The sequence below is a fragment of the Somniosus microcephalus genome, chromosome 4 (genome assembly GCF_052327205.1).
Source record: "Somniosus microcephalus isolate GS21.2 chromosome 4, FLI_Smic_1.0, whole genome shotgun sequence".
Taxonomy (NCBI): Eukaryota; Metazoa; Chordata; class Chondrichthyes; order Squaliformes; family Somniosidae; genus Somniosus; species Somniosus microcephalus.
The window spans coordinates 82,385,255-82,404,666 of NC_140990.1; the positions used below are offsets into that span (position 1 = coordinate 82,385,255).

Sequence of the window (19,412 nt, forward strand, 5' to 3'; positions counted from 1 at the left end):
ATCACGGCTAATCCGTATCACACTCCATCTAACCGCCTTGGTTCCATAAGCCTTAATAACCATAACCAACAAAAATCTATCAATCTCCATTTTGATATTTTCAGTTGACCCCCAGCCTCAACAGCTTTTTGTGGGAGTGTGATCCAGATTTCCACTACCCTGTGTGTGAAGAAGTGCTTCTTGACATCACCCCTGAACAGTCGAGCTCTAATTTGAAGGTTCTGCCCCCTTGTTCTGGACTCCCCACAGCTCCACCAGAGGAAATCGTTTCTCTCTCTCTACCCTATCAGATCTTTTAATCACCTTAAACACCACAATTAGATCACCCCTTAATCTCCTATACTCAAGGGAATACCAGCCCACTCTGTGCAACCTGTCCTCGTAATTTAACCCTTTCAGCTCTGGTATCATTCTGGGGAATCTGTGCTGCGTCCCCTCCAAGGCCAGTATATCCTTCCTGAGGGGCGGTGCCCAGAGCGGAACAGGAGGGCAGACTGACTGCGGCCTGCTCGACTGTTCAAGGTCAAAGCTCACACAATCTGGTGACAGTTGTGAAAGGTGAGACGTAAAAAAGGAAGAGATAAGGCGGCTGTTGGACTATTGGAAAAACAAGGCTACATATTGTATTCTGCCCAGCAACAGACTCAGGAAGCTAAGGGCATAAAACATCCAGACTTAGTGAGAACCATGAGCGACATTCGAGCAAGAAGAACAAGAACATCGTCAACTCGCACAGAACAGGGTCCTGATCACCCTCGGTTCTGAGTGGTGTTCCCCAGAATAAGGTTGTTTGACTTTCTTATGTCATGTCTGACTATCAATTATTTATAACAATTCTAGAGTCTCACGTGATTCTACAATGGCAGGTACAGCATGGGTTAGATACGAAGTAAAACTCCCTCTACACTGTCCCATCAAACACTCCCAGGGCAGGTACAGCACGGGTTAGATACGAAGTAAAACTCCCTCTACACTGTCCCATCAAACACTCCCAGGGCAGGTACAGCACGGGTTAGATACGAAGTAAAACTCCCTCTACACTGTCCCATCAAACACTCCCAGGCAGGTACAGCACGGGTTAGATACTGAGTAAAGCTCCCTCTACATTGTCCCATCAAACACTCCCAGGGCAGGTACAGCATGGGTTAGATACAGAGTAAAGCTCCCTCTACACTGTCCCATCAAACACTCCCAGGGCAGGTACAACACGGGTTAGATACAGAGTAAAGCTCCCTCTACACTGTCCCATCAAACATTCCCAGGACAGGTACAGCACGGGTTGGATACAGAGTAAAGCTCCCTCTACACTGTCCCATCAAACACTCCCACGGCATGTACAGCACGTGTTAGATACAGAGTAAAGCTCCCTCTACACTGTCCCATCAAACACTCCCAAGGCAGGTGCAGCGCGGGTTAGATACAGAGTCAAGCTCCCTCTACACTGTCCCATCAAACATTCCCAGGATAGGTACAGCACGGGTTGGATAGAGAGTAATGCTCCCTCTACACTGTCCCATCAAACACTCCCAGGGTATGTACAGCACAGGTTAGATACAGAGTAAAGCTCCCTCTACACTGTCCCAACAAACACTCCCAGGGCAGGTACAACACAGGTTAGATACAGAGTAAATCTTCCTCTACACTGTCCCATCAAAACACTTCCAGGGCAGGTACAGCATGGGTTAGCTACAGAGTAAAGCTCCCTCGACACTGTCCCATCAAACATTCCCAGGACAGGTACAGCACGGGTTGGATACAGAGTAAAGCTCCCTCGACACTGTCTCATCAAACACTCCCAGGGCAAGGACAGCATGGGTTAGATACAGAGAAAAGTTCCCTCTACACTATCCCATCAAACATTCCCAGGGCAAGGACAGCACAGGTTGGATACAGAGTAAAGCTCCCTCTACACTGTCCCATCAAACACTCCCATGGCAGGTACAGCACGGGTTAGATACAAAGTAAAGCTCCCTCTACACTGTCCCATCAAACACTCCCGGGGCAGGTACAGCATGGGTTAGATACAGAGTAAAGCTCCCTCTACACTGTCCCATCAAACACTCCCAGGGCAGGTACAGCATGGGTTAGATACAGAGTAAAGCTCCCTCTACACTGTCCCATCAAACACTCCCAGGGCAGGTACAGCACAGGTTAGATACAGAGTAAAGCTCCCTCTACACTGTCCCATCTAACATTCCCAGGACAGGTACAGCATGGGTTGGATACAGAGTAAAGCTCCCTCTGCACTGTCCCATCAAACATTCCCAGGACAGGTACAGCACGGGTTGGATACAGAGTAAAGCTCCCTCTACACTGTCCCATCAAACACTCCCAGGGCAGGTACAGCATGGGTTAGATACAGAGTAAAGCTCCCTCTACACTGTCCCATCAAACATTCCCAGGACAGGTACAGCACGGGTTGGATACAGAGTAAAGCTCCCTCTACACTGTCCCATCAAACACTTTCAAGTCAGGTACAGCACGGGTTAGATACAGAGTAAAGCTCCCTGTACACTGTCCCATCAAACACGCCCAGGGCTGGTACATCACGGGTTAGATACAGAGTAAAGCTACCTCTACACTGTCCCCATCAGACACATCCAGGGCAGGTACAGCAGGGGTTAGATACAGAGTGTCAGCTGTGGCTCAGGCAGCAGCACACTTGCCTCTGGGTCAGAAGGTTAGAATCATAGAGTTTTACAGCACAGAAAGAATCCCTTTGGCCCATCGTGTCCACCCCGGCCATCAAGCCCTGTCTGATCTAATCCCATTTTCCAGCACTTTGTCTGTAGCCTTGTATGCTATCGTGTTTCAGGTGCCCATTTAAATGCTTCTTGAATGTTGTGAGGGTTCCTGCCTCTACCACCTTTCAGGCAGTGTGTTCCAGATTCCAACCACCTTCTGGGTGAATATGTTTTTCCTCAAATCCCCTCTAAATCTCCTGTTCCTTACCTTGAAACTATACCCCCTGCTTATTGACCCCTCTACTAAGGGGAAAAGTTCCTTTCTATCTCCCCTATCTATGCCCCATATAATTTTGTACACCTCAATGAGGTCCCCCCTCAGCCTTCTCTGCTCCAAGGAAAACAACCCCAGCCTGTCCAGTCCCTCATAGCTGAAGCGCTCCAGCCCAGGTAACATCCTGGTGAATCTCCTCTGCACCCTCTCCAATGTAATCACATTCTTCCTATATTGTGGCGACCAGAACTGCACACAGTATTCCAGCTGTGGCCTAACTAGCGTTTTGTACAGCTCCATCATAACCTCCCTGCTCTTATATTCTATGCCTCGGCTAATGAAGGCAAGTATCCCATATGCCTTCTTAACCACTGTATCTACCTGTCCTGCTGCCTTCAGGGATCTTTAAAAAAAAAAATTTTTATTCATTGATGGGATGTGGGCATCGCTGGCTAGGCCTGCATTTAGTGCCCATCCCTAATTGCCCTTGAGAAGATGGTGGTGAGCCGCCTTCTTGTACCGCTGCAGTCCATATGGTGTAGGTACACCCACAATGCTGTTAGGAAGGGACTTCCAGGATTTTGGCCCAGCGACAGTGAAGGAACGGCGATACAGGTCCAAGTCAGGATGGTGTGTGGCTTGGAGGGGAACTTGTAGGTGGTGATGTTCCCATGCGTCTGCTGCCCTTGTCCTTCTAAGTGGTAGAGGTCGCAGGTTTGGAAGGTGCTGTTGAAGGAGCTTTGGCGAGTTGCTGCAGTGCATCTTGTAGATGGTACACACTGCAGCCACAGTGCGCCGGTGGTGGAGGGAGTGAATGTTGAAGGTGGTGGATGGAGTGCCAATCAAGCGGGCTGCTTTGTCCTGGATGGTGACGAGCTTCTTGAGTGTTGTTGGAGCTGCACTCATCCAGGCTAGTGGAGAGTATTCCATCACACTCCTTACTTGTGCCTTGTAGATGGTGGAAAGGCTTTGGGGAGTCAGGAGGTGAGACACTCGCCGCAGAATTCACAGCCTCTGGCCTGCTCTTGTAGCCACAGTATTTATATGGCTGGTCCAGTTCAGTTTCTGATCAATGGTAACCCCCAGGATGTTGATAGTGGGGGATTCAGCGATGGTAATGCCATTGAATGTCAAGGGGAGATGGTTAGAGTCTCGCTTGTTGGAGATAAGAACATAAGAACATAAGAAATAGGAGCAGGAGTAGGCCAATCGGCCCCTCGAGCCTGCTCCACCATTCAATAAGATCATGGCTGATCTGATCCTAACCTCAAATCTTCTATCACTCTGCATCCACCCGAACCCATGTGATCTCCCGGGAGAGGCGAAAAACCAGATAAAGACCCAATGGCCAATTTGGGAGAAAAAAATCTGGGAAATTCCTCTCCGACCCATCTAGGCGATCGAAATTCTTCCAGGAGATCACTCTGTCCCTATATTTTCTACAGTACTTACCTTCTGTAAAGGCGATCTCCACCCCAGCCAGGAACAGGAATAAAACCATCTCCTGAAATCTAACAGAATTAGAACACAGTAGGAGCAGAACAAGGCTACACGGCCCCTGGGCCCGCTCCACTACCCACAGGGCCATGACCATTCCGAACCCAGACTCATGTCCAATTTCCTGCCCGCTCCCCGTAACCCTTTATTCCCTTTACTTCTAGGAAACTATCTATTTCTGTTTTAAATTTATTTAATGATGTAGCTTCCACAGCTTTCTGGGGCAGCAAATTCCACAAACCTACCACCCTCTGAGTGAAGAAGTTTCTCCTCATCTCAGTTTTGAATGAGCAGCCCCTTATTTTAAGATTATGCCCCCTAGTTCTAGTTTCACCCATCATTGGGAACATCCTCACCGCATCCACCCGATCAAGCCCCTTCACAATCTTATATGTTTCAATAAGATCGCCTCTCATTCTTCTGAACTCCAATGAGTAGAGTCCCAATCTACTCAACCTCTCCTCATATGACCACCCCCTCATCCCCGGGATTAACCGAGTGAACCTTCTTTGTACTGACTCGAGAGCAAGTATGTCTTTTCTTAAGCATGGACACCAAAACTGTATGCAGTATTCCAGGTGCGGCCTCACCAATACCTTGTACAACTGCAGCAATACCTCCCTGTTTTTATATTCCAACCCCCTAGCAATAAAAGCCAACATTCCATTGGCCTTCTTAATCACTTGCTGCACCTGCATACTAACTTTTTGAGTTTCGTGCACCAGGACCCCCAGATCCCTTTGTACTACAGTACTTTCCAGTTTCTTGCCATTAAGATAATAACTTGCTCTATGATTTTTCCTGCCAAAGTGCATAACCTCACACTTTCCAGTATTGTATTCCATCTGCCAAATCTCTGCCCACTTACTTAGCCTGTCTATGTCCCTTTGCAGGTTTTTTATGTCCTCCTCACTCACTACTTTCCGTCCCATCTTTGTATCATCTGCAAACTTTGATATGTTACACTCGGTCCCCTCCTCCAAATCGTTAATATAGATTGTAAAGAGTTGGGGACCCAGCACTGACCCCTGCGGAACACCACTAGTTACTGGTTGCCAATCTGAGAACGAACCATTTATCCCAACTCTCTGCTTTCTGTTAGAGAGCCAATCCTCCACCCACGCCAGAATATTACCCCCAATCCCGTGATTTTTTATCTTGAGCAATAATCTTTTGTGTGGCACCTTGTCAAATGCCTTTTGGAAGTCTAAATACACTACGTCCACTGGTTCCCCTTTATCCACCCTGTATGTTACTTCCTCAAAAAACTCAAGCAAATTTGTTAAACATGACTTCCCCTTCATGAAACCATGCTGAGTTTGCCCTATTAAATTATGTTTATCCAAATGTCCCGTTACTGTCTCCTTAATAATGGACTCTAACATTTTACCAACCACAGATGTTAGGCTAACAGGTCTATAGTTTCCAGCCTTCTGCCTACTACCCTTTTTAAATAATGGTGTTACATTAGCAGTTTTCCAATCTGCCGGGACCTTTGCTGAGTCCAGTGAGTTTTGGAAAATTATTACCAATGCATCCACAATCCCTACCGCTACTTCCCTCAAGACCCTGGGATGCAAGCCATCAGGTCCAGGGGATTTATCCGCCTTGAGTCCCATTATTTTACCAAGTACCACTTCCTTAGTGATTTTAATTGTATTTAGTTCCTCCCCCCCTAGAGCCCCCTGTTTGTCCAGTGTTGGGATATTCTTAGTGTCCTCTACTGTAAAGACTGATACAAAATAATTGTTCAGTGTTTTTGCCATCTCCATGTTTCCCACCATTAATTTCCCGGTCTCATCCTCTAAGGGACCAACATTTACTTTAGCCACCCTTTTTCTTTTTATATAACTATAGAAACTTTTACTGTCTGTTTTTATATTTTTTGCTAATTTACTTTCATAATCTATCTTCCCTTTCTTAATCAAACTTTTTGTTATTTTTTGCTGTCTTTTAAAGACTTCCCAATCTTCCATCCTCCCACTAGATTTGGCTACCTTATATGCCCTTGTTTTTAGTTGGATACTATCCTTAATTACTTTACTTAGCCACGGATGGCTATCTTTTCTTTTACACCCTTTTTTCCTCAGTGGAATATATTTTTTTTGGAAGTTGTAAAATAACTCCTTAAATGTACACCACTGGTCATGTACCGTCTTACCCTTTAATCTATTTTCCCAGTCCACTCTAATTAATTCCGCTCTCATACCTTCATAGTCTCCTTTATTCAAGCTCAGCACGCTTGTTTGAGATCCAACCTTCTCACCCTCTAATTGAATATGGAACTCAACCATGTTATGGTCACTCATTCCAAGGGGATCCTTTACTAGGACATTTTTAATTAATCCTGTCTCATTACACAGGACCAAATCTAAGGTTGCTTGCCCCCTGGTCGGTTCAGTTACATACTGCTCAAGAAGAGATGGTCATTGCCTGGCACTTGTGTGGTGCGAATGTTACTTGCCACTTGTCAGCCCAAGTCTGAATGTTGTCCAGGTCTTGCTGCATATGGACACGGACTGCGTCAGTATCTGACGAGTCTCGAATGGTGCTGAACAGTGTGCAATCATCAGCGAACATCCCCACTTCTGACCTTATGATGGAGGGAAGGTCATTGATGAAACAGCTGAAGATGGTTGGGCCTAGGACACTGCCCTGAGGAACTCCTGCAGTGATGTCATGTGATTGAGATGAATGACCTCCAACAACCACAGCCAACTTCCTTTGTGCTAGGTATGATTCCAACCAATGGAGAGTTTTCCCCTTGATTCCCATTGACTTCAGTTTTGCTAGGGCTCCTTGATGCCACACTCGATCAAATGCTGCCTTGATGTCAAGGGCAGTCACTCTCACCTCACCTCTTGAGTTCAGCTCTTTTGTCCATGTTTGGACCAAGGCTGTAATGAGGTCAGGAGCTGAGTGGCCCTGGCGGAACCCAAACTGGGTGTCAGTTAGCAGGTTATTGCTGAGTAAGTGCCGCTTGATAGCACTGTCGACGACACCTTCCATCACTTTGCTGATGATTGAGAGTAGACTGATGGGACGGTAATTGGCCGGGTCGGATTTGTCCTGCTTTTTGTAGACAGGACACACTTGGGCAATTTTCCACATTGCCGGGTAGATGCCAGTGTTGTAGCTGTACTGGAACAGCTTGGCTAGGGGCGCAGCTAGTTCTGGAGCACAAGTCTTCAGTACTATTGCCGGGATGTTGTCAGGGCCTATGTACATGCACACCAAGGTCCCTCTGATCCTCTGTCCCACTCTAGAGACTCGAGTCTAAAACTCTGTGCTGCCCCTCCAGTGCAGTGCTGAGGGAGTAAAGCACAGTGCAGGGTAAAGTTCCCTCCGCACTGCTCCACTAACATGCCTGAGCCCCAAACTCAGAAGAGCGCCCTCTGCTGCATTCCACTTGTCTCAACATCTGGTCCAGGACCTGGTCCACCATTCCCAGAGGGCTGGTCTGTTGATCGCCTTCCTTTCCCTGGATCAGGAGAAGGCGTTCGACAGGGTGGATCACGAGTATCTCTTTGGAACTCTGCGTGCATTTAGGTTCGGGATGCATTTCGTCGCCCGGATCCGACTTCTGTACGCCGCCGCGGAGTGTCTGATTAAAGTTAACGGGTCTTTGACGGTGCCCCTTTGCTTCAGGAGGTGGGTGCGTCAGGGATGCCCCATATCCGGTCAGTTATATGCCTTCTGCGTGGAGCCTTTCCTGCGCCTCTTGCGGAAGAGGTTGACGGGACTGGCTCTGCAAGGACCAGGCATGGAGGTCGTCCTCCCGGCTTACGCCGATGACGTGCTCCTCATGGTCACCAATCCCTTGATTTTTTATCTTAAGCAATAATCTTTTGTGTGGCTCCTTGTCAAATGCCTTTTGGAAGTCTAAATACACTACGTCCACTGGTTCCCCTTTATCCACCCTATACGTTACTTCCTCAAAGAACTCCAGCAAATTTGTCAAACATGACTTCCCCTTCATAAAACCATATTGACTTTGTCCTATTAAATTATGATTATCCAAATGTCCTGTTACTGTCTCCTTAATAATGGACTCCAAAATTTTACCTACCACAGATGTTAGGCTAACCGGTCTATAGTTTCCAGCCTTCTGTCTACTGCCCTTTTTAAATAAGGGTGTTACATTAGCAGTTTTCTAGTCTGCCGGGACCTTTGCTGAGTCCAGGGAGTTTTGGAAAATTATTACCAATGCATCCACAATCCCTACCGCCACTTCCCTCAAGACCCTAGGATGTAAGCCATCAGGTCCAGGTGATTTATCCGCCTTGAGTCCCATTATTTTACTGAGTACCATTTCCTTAGTGATTTTGATCATGTTTAGCTCCTCCCCCCCTTTAGCCCCCTGTTTGTCCAGTGTTGGGATATTCTTAGTGTCTTCTACTGTAAAGACTGATACAAAATATTCATTCAGTGTTTTTGTCATCTCCATATTTCCCACCATTAATTTCCCGGTCTCATCCTCTAAGGGACCAACATTTACTTTAGCCACCCTTTTTCTTTTTATATAACTATAAAAACTCTTACTATCTGTTTTTATATTTTTTTGCTAATTTACTTTCATAATCTATCTTCCCTTTCTTAAGGGATAGAACATAAGAACATAAGAAATAGGAGCAGGAGTAGGCCATCGGCCCCTCGAGCCTGCTCCGCCATTCAATAAGATCATGGCTGATCTGATCCTAACCGCCAATCCACTATCACAGAACCATCTCCTGAAGCTAACAGAATTAGACACACGAAATAGGAGCAGGATCAGGCTACACGGCCACTGGGCCTGCTTCGCTACCCACAGGGCCATGACCGATCCGAACCTAGACTCATGTCCAATTTCCTGCCCGCTCCCCGTAACCTTTAATTCCCTTTACTTCTAGGAAACTGTCTATTTCTGTTTTAAATTTATGTAATGATGTAGCTTCTACAGCTTTTTGGGGCAGCATATTCCATGGACCTACCACCCTCTGAGTGAAGTAGTTCCTCCTCATCTCAGTTTTGAAAGAGCAGCCCCTTATTCTAAGACTATGCCCCCTAGTTCTAGTTTCACCCATCATCAGGAACATCTTCCCCGCATCCACCCGATCCAACCCCTTCACAATCCTTTATGTTTCAATAAGATCGCCTCTCATTCTTCTGAACTCCAATGAGTAGAGTCCCAATCTACTCAACCTCTCCTCATATGTCCATCCCCTCATCCCCGGGATTAACCGAGTGAACCTTCTCTGACTCGAGAGCAAGTATGTCCTTTCTTAAGTATGGATACCAAAACTGTACGCAGTATTCCAGGTGCGGTCTCACCAATACCTTGTACAACTGAAGCAATACCTCCCTATTTTTATATTCTATCCCCCTAGCAATGAAAGCCAACATTCCATTGGCCTTCTTAATCACTTGCTGCACCTGCATACTAACCTTTTGAGTTTCGTGCACCAGGACCCCCAGATCCCTTTGTACTTCAGTACTTTCCAGTTTCTTGCCATTAAGATAATAACTTGCTCTACGATTTTTCCTGCCAAAGTGCATAACCTCACACTTTCCAGTATTGTATTCCATCTGCCAAATCTCTGCCCACTTACTTAGCCTGTCTATGTCCCCTTGCAGGTTTTTTATGTCCTCCTCACTCACTACTTTCCCTCCCATCTTAGTATCATCTGCAAACTTTGATATGTTACACTCGGTCCCCTCCTCCAAATCGTTAATATAGATTGTAAAGAGTTGGGGACCCAGCACTGACCCCTGCGGAACACCACTAGTTACTGATTGCCAGTCTGAGAATGAACCATTTATCCCAACTCTCTGCCTTCTGTTAGATAGCCAACCCTCTATCCATGCCAGAATATTACCCCCAATCCCGTGATTTTTTATCTTAAGCAATAATCTTTTGTGTGGCTCCTTGTCAAATGCCTTTTGGAAGTCTAAATACACTACGTCCACTGGTTCCCCTTTATCCACCCTATACGTTACTTCCTCAAAGAACTCCAGCAAATTTGTCAAACATGACTTCCCCTTCATAAAACCATGCTGACTTTGTCCTATTAAATTATGATTATCCAAATGTCCTGTTACTGTCTCCTTAATAATGGACTCCAAAATTTTACCTACCACAGATGTTAGGCTAACCGGTCTATAGTTTCCAGCCTTCTGTCTACTGCCCTTTTTAAATAAGGGTGTTACATTTGCAGTTTTCCAGTCTGCCGGGACCTTTGCCGAGTCCAGGGAGTTTTGGAAAATTATTACCAATGCATCCACAATCCCTACCGCCACTTCCCTCAAGACCCTAGGATGTAAGCCATCAGGTCCAGGTGATTTATCCGCCTTGAGTCCCATTATTTTACCGAGTACCACTTCCTTAGTGATTTTGATCGTGTTTAGCTCCTCCCCCCCTTTAGCCCCCTGTTTGTCCAGTGTTGGGATATTCTTAGTGTCTTCTACTGTAAAGACTGATGTAAAATATTCATTCAATGTTTTTGCCATCTCCATATTTTCCACCATTAATTTCCCGGTCTCATCCTCTAAGGGACCAACATTTACTTTAGCCACCCTTTTTCTTTTTATATAACTATAAAAACTCTTACTATCTGTTTTTATATTTTTTGCTAATTTACTTTCATAATCTATCTTCCCTTTCTTAATCAATCTTTCTGTTATTTTTTGCTGTCTTTTAAAGTTTTCCCAATCCTCTATCCTCCCACTAGATTTGGCTACCTTATATGCCCTTGTTTTTAGTCGAATACTATCCTTAATTTCTTTACTTAGCCACGGATGGCTGTCTTTTCTTTTACACCCTTTTCTTCTCAGTGGAATATATTTTTTTGGGAAGTTGTAAAATAACTCCTTAAATGTACACCACTGATCATGTATCATCTTACCCTTTAATCTATTTTCCCAATCCACTCTACTCAATTCCGCTCTCATACCTTCATAGTCTCCTTTATTCAAGCTTAGCACGCTTGTTTGAGAGCCAACCTTCTCACCCTCTAATTGAATATGGAATTCAACCATGTTATGGTCACTCATTCCAAGGGGATCCTTTACTAGGACATTTTTAATTAATCCCATCTCGTTACACAGGACCAGATCTAAGGTTGCTTGCCCCCTGGTCGGTAAGTGATAGTGCTGCTGTTGGTGCTGTGTCCTACAAAGGAAAGAAACGTGGGCAGAACAGAAATAAAAAGCAATCGGAGGAAGGAATTTTTAATTGTAAACGCTGTGGTTACAAACACCAGTCACGACAATGCCCAGCATTTGGAAAAATGTGCACAAAATGTCATGGAAAGAATCACTTTGCCAAACAATGCTTTTCAAAAGTAAAAACAAAGGGCAACAAGTCCAAGTCAATGTGATTGAGGACATTGATTTAAGTGAGACATTTTCTGTAGGAGTGGTGTCATGTGACAATATCAAAAAGGATACAGAAAATGTGCATCCCTCAGGAATGGACAATGCTGAACATAAAGTTAATGCAGTAAAAGAGGACAAATGGACGATGCCACTGCAGGTAAATGGAGCATTAGTTACATTGAAACTAGACACTGGGGCAAAAGCAATCTTAATCAGTATGAGTGACATTAAAAATATGAAAGAAAAGCCCAAAATACAAAAAAAGTCAGTACTACTGAAGAACTATAATTGACAGAAAATAGATAGCTTAGGTGTATGCAGACTTAAAGTGACAGTCAAAGACAAAGTGCATCATCTCATGTTTTCTGTTGTGGCTGAGGACTTGATTCACTACTAGGTGACAAAGCTTGTGAGGACTTAGAACTGGTCAAGAGAGTCTACCATATAAACTGTGCCATAAGCAGACCAGATGACTCGGTGGATTCTGTAGTGAATAATTTCCAGGATATGTTCAAAGGATTTGGAGTTCTACCATTCACTTACAAGATCCAGCTAAAGGAGGATGCTCAGCCAGTGGTACATGCTCCACGGAGAGTTCCAGCACCCCTGCGTGACCGGCTCAAGAGTGAACTGGACAGAATGACCACACTAGGAGTCATCAGGAAAGTCGAAGAGCCAACAGACTGGGTTAACTCCATGGTATGTGTAAAGGAAAAGAACAATGATCTAAGAATATGCATGGATCCAAAGGACTTAAATGCAAACATAAAACGTGAACACTACCAGATTCCCAAGCGAGAAGAAATCACCAGTGAAATGTCAGGTGCCAGATACTTCACAAAGCTCGATGCCTCACAAGGATTTTGGCAACTAAAACTGGATGAAGAAAGCACCAAATACTGTACCTTCAACACACCATTTGGCAGGTATTGTTTCCTCAGAATGCCTTTTGGGATAATATCTGCATCTGAAATCTTTCATAGAGCGATGGAACACATAATTGAAGGTCTGGAAGGAGTTCGGGTCTATGTTGATGACATCATCATCTGGGGCTCCACACTGAAAGAACACAATGAGAGACTGACTAAAGTGCTATAAAGCATACGCCGGAATGGACTGAAGCTCAACAAAGCCAAGTGTCAGTTTGGCATCCAGGAAATCACTTTCCTAGGAGATAATCTATCTGGTAAAGGAATAGAGCCAGATATGAAAAAGTAAACGCCATACTCAACATGCCCCGACCCACTGACAAAAAAGGAGTGCTACGCATCATGGGGATGATAAACTTCATTGGAAAGTTCATTCCTAACTTGTCAGCCAAAACAGCCTGTCTGCGAGACCTGCTACATAAAACAAATGAGTTCACATGGACAGAAAAACATGAACAAGAGTGGATGAATCTCAAAACAGTGCTGACAACCACACCTGTACTCACCTTCTTTGACCCAACAAAGAGAATCAAAGTGTCAACAGATGCATCAAAAGATGGCCTAGGCACGGTCTTGCTACAAGCAGAGGGTGAAGATTGGAAGCCTGTTGCCTATGCCTCCAGGTCTATGACTGATTCTGAGTGTCGATACGCCCAGATTGAAAAGGAATGTCTAGGCTTGGTAGTTGGACTAGAAAAGTTCCATGGCTACATATATGGACTTCCCACCTTCACAGTTGAGACAGACCACTGCCCACTGGTTGCCATCATAAAAAAGAACCTGAATGAGATGTCTCCAAGGATTCAACGACTCATGATGAAGCTGCAAAGATATGACTTTGAACTGATCTACACACCAGGCAAATACGTAGTGTTAGCAGATGCACTCTCCCGAGCACCCACAATGAGTCATGTGAGCTCTACTGAAGAAGACATGGATGTTCATGTGAGTATGGTCACTGCTGCGCTGCCCGTGTCAGACACAAAATCAAAGCAAATAGCAGAAGAAACAGTAAAAGATACAGTGTTACAAACAGTAATAGAGAACATTCATCATGGTTGGCCAAAAGGTTCCTGTCCAAAGTACTATCACATAAGGTCAGAGTTGAGTGTCGCAAGTGGACTATTAATAAAACAGAACAGAATAGTCATTCCACAGGCTCTACATCAAGACATGCTCAAAAGGATTCATGAGGGACACCTCGGAATTGAAAAATGCAAAAGGAGAGCAAGAGACACTGTTTATTGGCCTGGCATAATAAGGACATTGAGAACATGATAGGCAAATGTGAGACATGTCAGAAACACCAAAACAAACAAGCAAAGGAACCAATGATAGTAGCTGACATACCAACAGCACCATGGCAAAAGGTTGGTATGGACCTTTTTCATTTGAATGGTACAGACTATCTATTAGTGATTGACTACTATTCTAACTATCCTGAGATGGCGCTGCTCTCAAACACCACAGCAAGCAGTGTCATAATGCATGTGAAATCCATCTTTGCCGGGCATGGAATTCCCAGGATTGCCATTAGCGACAATGGTCCGTGCTTCAACTGTAAGGAGTGGCAACAGTTTGTAGCACATTATGACTTTCAGCACATCACATCCAGTCCTCTGTATGCTCAGTCAAATGGTAAGGCAGAGAAAGGTGTTCAAGTTCTCAAACAGCTACTGAAGAAAGCAACAGAAAGCAAGTCTGATCCTTATCTCGCCCTGCTGAGCTACCGAGCCTCACCTTTAGACTCTGGTTCTTCACCTGCTGAACTCCTAATGGGTCGCAAGTTGCGTACCACGCTACCCTGCTGTACAAAAGAAAAGCAGAGTAAGGAACTGAGACAGAGACTTCAACTGTTAAAGCTGAAACAGAAATCATACTATGACAAGTCATCCAAAACACTAAAACCATTGACAAGGGATGATGTTGTCAGGATTGAGGATCCAGATGCATGGAACAGGAAAGCTACAGTTCTTGAGGAAGTAGAACCAAGGTCATACACTGTTAGAACTGAGGAAAGACAGATTCTCAGGAGGAACCGCCGTTCCCTCCTGAAAACACAAGAGCAAATCGATGACAATGTCGCAACTGAATCGTGTCACTCACCACCAGAACAATCTAACACAAACACACATACAGGCTCTCATGCAAACACATCAGACTTACCTGTGCTGAGAAGATCCACACGTGAAGTAAAAAAGCCTGATAGACTTAATCTTTGAGTACAAAGAAAACTATATTGAAAATGTATTGACTGTTGTGAAGATGTTTATGTCGTTATGATTGATATTGATTTTGTTTAACCTCAAAGAAAGGGGGATGTAATGATCAGTAACATGTCATTATAGAATGGTACACTAGGTGGAGCTGTATGTATATAAGAGTGGGCTACCCACAATGCACTAGGCTACCCACAAGGCAGTAGTCAAGATGGATGCTGTACAGAAGTCCACATGGCTGAATAAAGTGACTAGCTCAAGCTAGCTGTTCATAATGAAAATGTCTATTTATTTATGAACATAACAACATGTTAATGTTCTAAATTTTAGGGACTACAACTCTAATTTGTATAATCTCTCTTCGTAACTTAACCCTTGGCGTCCGGGTATCATTCTGGTAAACCTACGCTGCACTCCCTCCAAGGCCAATATATCCTTCCTAAGGTGTGGTGCCCAGAACTGCTCACAGTACTCCAGGTGTGGTCTAACCAGGGTTTTGTACAGCTGCAGGGTTTTGGCCTCAGCTGGAGTCTTGTGTACAGTTCTGGGCACCACACTTTAGGAAGGATGTCAAGGCCTTGGAGAGGGTACAGAGGAGGTTGACCAGGATGGTACCATGGATGAGGGACTTCAGTTATGTGGGGAGATTGGAGAAGCTGGGATTGTTCTCCTTGGAGCAGAGAAGGTTAAGAGACCTAATAGAGGTGTTCAAAATGATGAGGGGTTTTGATCGAGTAAGTAGGAACAAACTGTTCACTCTGGCAAGTGGGTCGGTAACCAAAGGTCACAGATTTAAAATAGTTGCTAAAAGAACTAGAGGGGAATGAGGAGAATTGTTTTCACACAGAGGGTTGTTAAGATCTGGAACGCACCATCTGAAAGGATGCTGGAATCAGGTTCCACAGGAACTTTCAAACGGTGATTGGACATGTACTTGAAGAGGACTAATTAGCAGAATTCTGGGGATAAAGCTGGGGTTTGGGGCTAAATTGGACAGATCTTTCAAAGAGCCGGCACAGACACGATGGGCCGAATCACCTCCTTCTGTGCTGTTAGATTCAATGATCAGTGTGAAGACACTCGTGTCTCTTAAGGCACTTCGAGCTTTTAAAGCTCTTCCCACAGGCAGAACATTTTACGGATCTCTCGTCCGTGTGAACAAGCTGGTGAGCCAGCAGGTTGGAGGACCGAGTGAATCCCTTCCCACACACAGTGCAGGTGAACAGTCTCTCCCCAGTGTGAAATCGTTGGTGTCCATTCAGCTCCCGGGAGCTTTTAAAGCTTTTCCCAGTCAGAACATTTAAAGGGTCTCTCATCAGTGTGAACTCGCTGATGTGCCAGCAGGATGGAGGACCGAGCAAATCCCTTCCCACAGACAGAGCAGGTGAACCGCCTCTCCCCAGTGTGAGCTCGCTGGTGTCCCTTCAGTTCCCCAGGGCTTTTAAAGCTCATCCCACAGTGGGAAAATTTAAATGGTCTCTTATCAGTGTGAGCAAGCTGGTGTCTCAGCAGGGTGGATGAACCAATGAATCCCTTCCCACACTCGGAGCAGGAGAACTGTTTCTCTCCAGTGTGAACTCGCTGGTGTGTATGGAGGCTGGATGACTGAGTGAATCCCTTCCCACATTTAATACACGTGAACGGCCTCTCCCCAGTGTGAACTATCTGGTGTATCTGGAGCTTGGATGACTCTGCAAATCCCTTCCCACACACGGAGCAGGTGAACGTCCTCTCCCCGGTGTGAGTGCGCCGATGAGTTTCCAGCTTGGCTTGACAATCGAATCCCTTCCCACAGTCCCCACATTTCCACCGTTTCTCCGCGGTGCGGGTGTCCTTTTGTCTCTCCAGGTTGGACGATCGGTTGAAGCCTCGTCCACATACACAACACGTGTACGGTTTCTGCCCGCTGTGAATGGTGCGATGTTTTTTCAGGCTGTGTAACTGGTTAAACCTCTTTCCCCAGTCAGTGCACTGGAACACTCTCACTCGGGTGTGTGTTTTCCAGTCACACGGATATTTGAAATCTTTTCCCAGACAGAAGAGACAAACATTTGTCCTTCTATATTCAAAGGTCAATGATATTCAGGTCCTGATGAATGGAGTGATTCTGTCAGATCTTGATGTGATGTTTGGTTTGAGTTTCCCATCTGCAAATCCTCCCCTTCTCACAGCCTGTAAAAGGAGTTTACAAAAGTCATCACTGTAAATACAGGATAGAAATTCAGAACAGACAATTCTAGTTTCTGTGGAACATTCTTTCCTCTCTTGTTTCCCCAAAGCTGTAAATCCCTGTGCCACACACTCTCCCTCCTCCCTGTGCTGAAATCCAAACCTATCGCACCATCTCCAACTTTTCTTTCCTCCACTCCCAGTTTTCCTCCTCCCTCTACTCTGGTTGGGTTCAGTTCTACACCTGCTGTGTGCAGAGTGAGAATAAAATCAATGAGTCAATGATTGTCTCTCCAGGTCATGGGGGCCCTGAAGCCCCGCCCACTCTTTGTTCCTGTACCAAGATGGCCACGCATGCGCCGTGCTGCAGGTGGAACCAGTCTGTCTTTCCTCCACCAAGATGACGACGCATAAACCGGGCCTGTCATCGAGATAAAGCCTCACAGCTGCCGTCCGGTGGAACACAGACCAGGCCGCTGGATCTCATTTGGGCCTGAGGCCGTTTTCTAACTATAAACCCTGCGACGCGGCCTACCCGCAGTTTATTAATCTCCTGACCCCGCTCCCGCCGACCAGCAGCTCCGCCCGGCGACCGCGCGAGGTTTTCTTCGTAAAGTAGGTGAGGGACACGTGACTCGGGCCCAGGGTGTGATTGACGGGAGCTTCCGACCAATAGGGAGCGAGCGGGGTGGGGCTGGAGGAGCGAGCCGGCGGCGGGTCCTCCAACCAATCGGGGAGCCTGAGGGGCGGGACTTGCACCGGCTGATTGTCTGATCCGCAGGGCAACGAGTTTCTCCAGTCCCTTGTTCAGGGCCCGGGGCCAGGGGAGGCTGTGGGCCTTTATTCCCCTTATTGGACACAAGGCTCTTTGTCTCACAACACACTGGCTCAGGTTTTAATAGAGACTTTTTAAATTCATCAATAAAAGCAGATAAACCCCGTGCTTCTGTGGCACAAACTTTTTAATATTTGGGAGTAAAAGTACAATTTTTTTTCCCTCTGGGGAATTTGTTATTAGTCTCAGGAAACAACAACAACCACTTGTATTTATAAAGCGCCTTTAATGTAGTAAAACATCCCAAGGCTCTTCACAGGAGTGTTAGAAAACAAAATTTGACACCGAGCCACATAAGGAGATATTCGGGCAGACGACCAAAAGCTTGGCCAAAGAAGTAGGTTTTAAGGAGCATCTTAAAGAAGGAGAGAGAGGTAGAGAGATGGAGAGGTTTAGGGAAGGAATTCCAGAGCTCAGGGCCCAGGCAGCTGAAGGCACGGCCACCAATGGTGGAGCGATTAAAATCGGGGATGCTCAAGAGGCCAGAATTAGAGAAGCACTAATATCTCGGAAGGTTGTAGGGGCTGGAAGAGATTACAGAGATAGGGAGGGGCGAGGCCACGGAGGGATTTGAAAACAAGGATGAGAATTTTAAGAATGAGACAGTTGAGGAAAAGCAGGGAGTGGGGGAGGGTCAAGCCCCTATGGGACAGGGTCGCTAATTCTGTTCTGTGACAGTTACTGGGACAGACTGTATCTCCCCCTCTCCTCCACACAGGGACTTGTAGTAGTTAAAGGGACAGTAATTCTCCTTGTTTTGTGAGATTGTAATTAAAGGGACACTGCTCTGAGATGGCTGCGAACTTTTAGTGCCGCCAGCCTTTCTAAAACATCTTCCTTTCTTTGAAGATCTGTGTGAACTCGTTGGTGACTCAGCAGGTTGGATGAACTCTGAAACCTCTTTGCACAGTCAGAGCATTTAAAGGGTCTCTCATCGGTTCTGGGGCAGGAGGGATCTGGTTAACAGTGATCACAGTATCATTAGGTTTAAAGTAGTTATGGAAAGGGACAAAATAAAATCAACGGTGAAAATACCCAGCTGGAAGAGAGCCAATTTCAGTGATTTGAGAAGGGATCGAGCAAAGGTGGACTGGAAACAAAGATTGTCCAGGAAAACAGTGAATGACCAATGGCAGGCCTTCAAGGCCGAGATAGTTCGGGTACAATCCAAGCATATTCCCATAAGGAGGAAAGATGGGGCATCCAAAGCTAGAGCTCCCGATGACAAAGGAAGTAGAGGTTAGAATAAAACAGAAAAAGGAGGTTTATGACAAATGTCAGGTACAGAATGCAGTCAAAAACCAGGCAGAATACAGAGAGTGCGGGGGAAATTGAAACAGGATATAAGAAGGGCAAAGAGACAATATGAGAAAAGATTATGGGGTAACATAAAAGGGAACCCAAAAATCTTCTATAAACATATGAAAAGTAAAAGGCTAGTTAAAGGAATGG

At 45.6% G+C, this 19,412-nt stretch overlaps 1 protein-coding gene across 1 annotated transcript in view; it reads left to right on the forward strand.

Moving 5' to 3' along the window:
- Nucleotides 1–19,412, forward strand: part of LOC147119358 (uncharacterized) — a 94,029-nt gene that overhangs the window by 1,772 nt on the left and 72,845 nt on the right. The gene's annotated exons all lie outside the window — the stretch shown is intronic.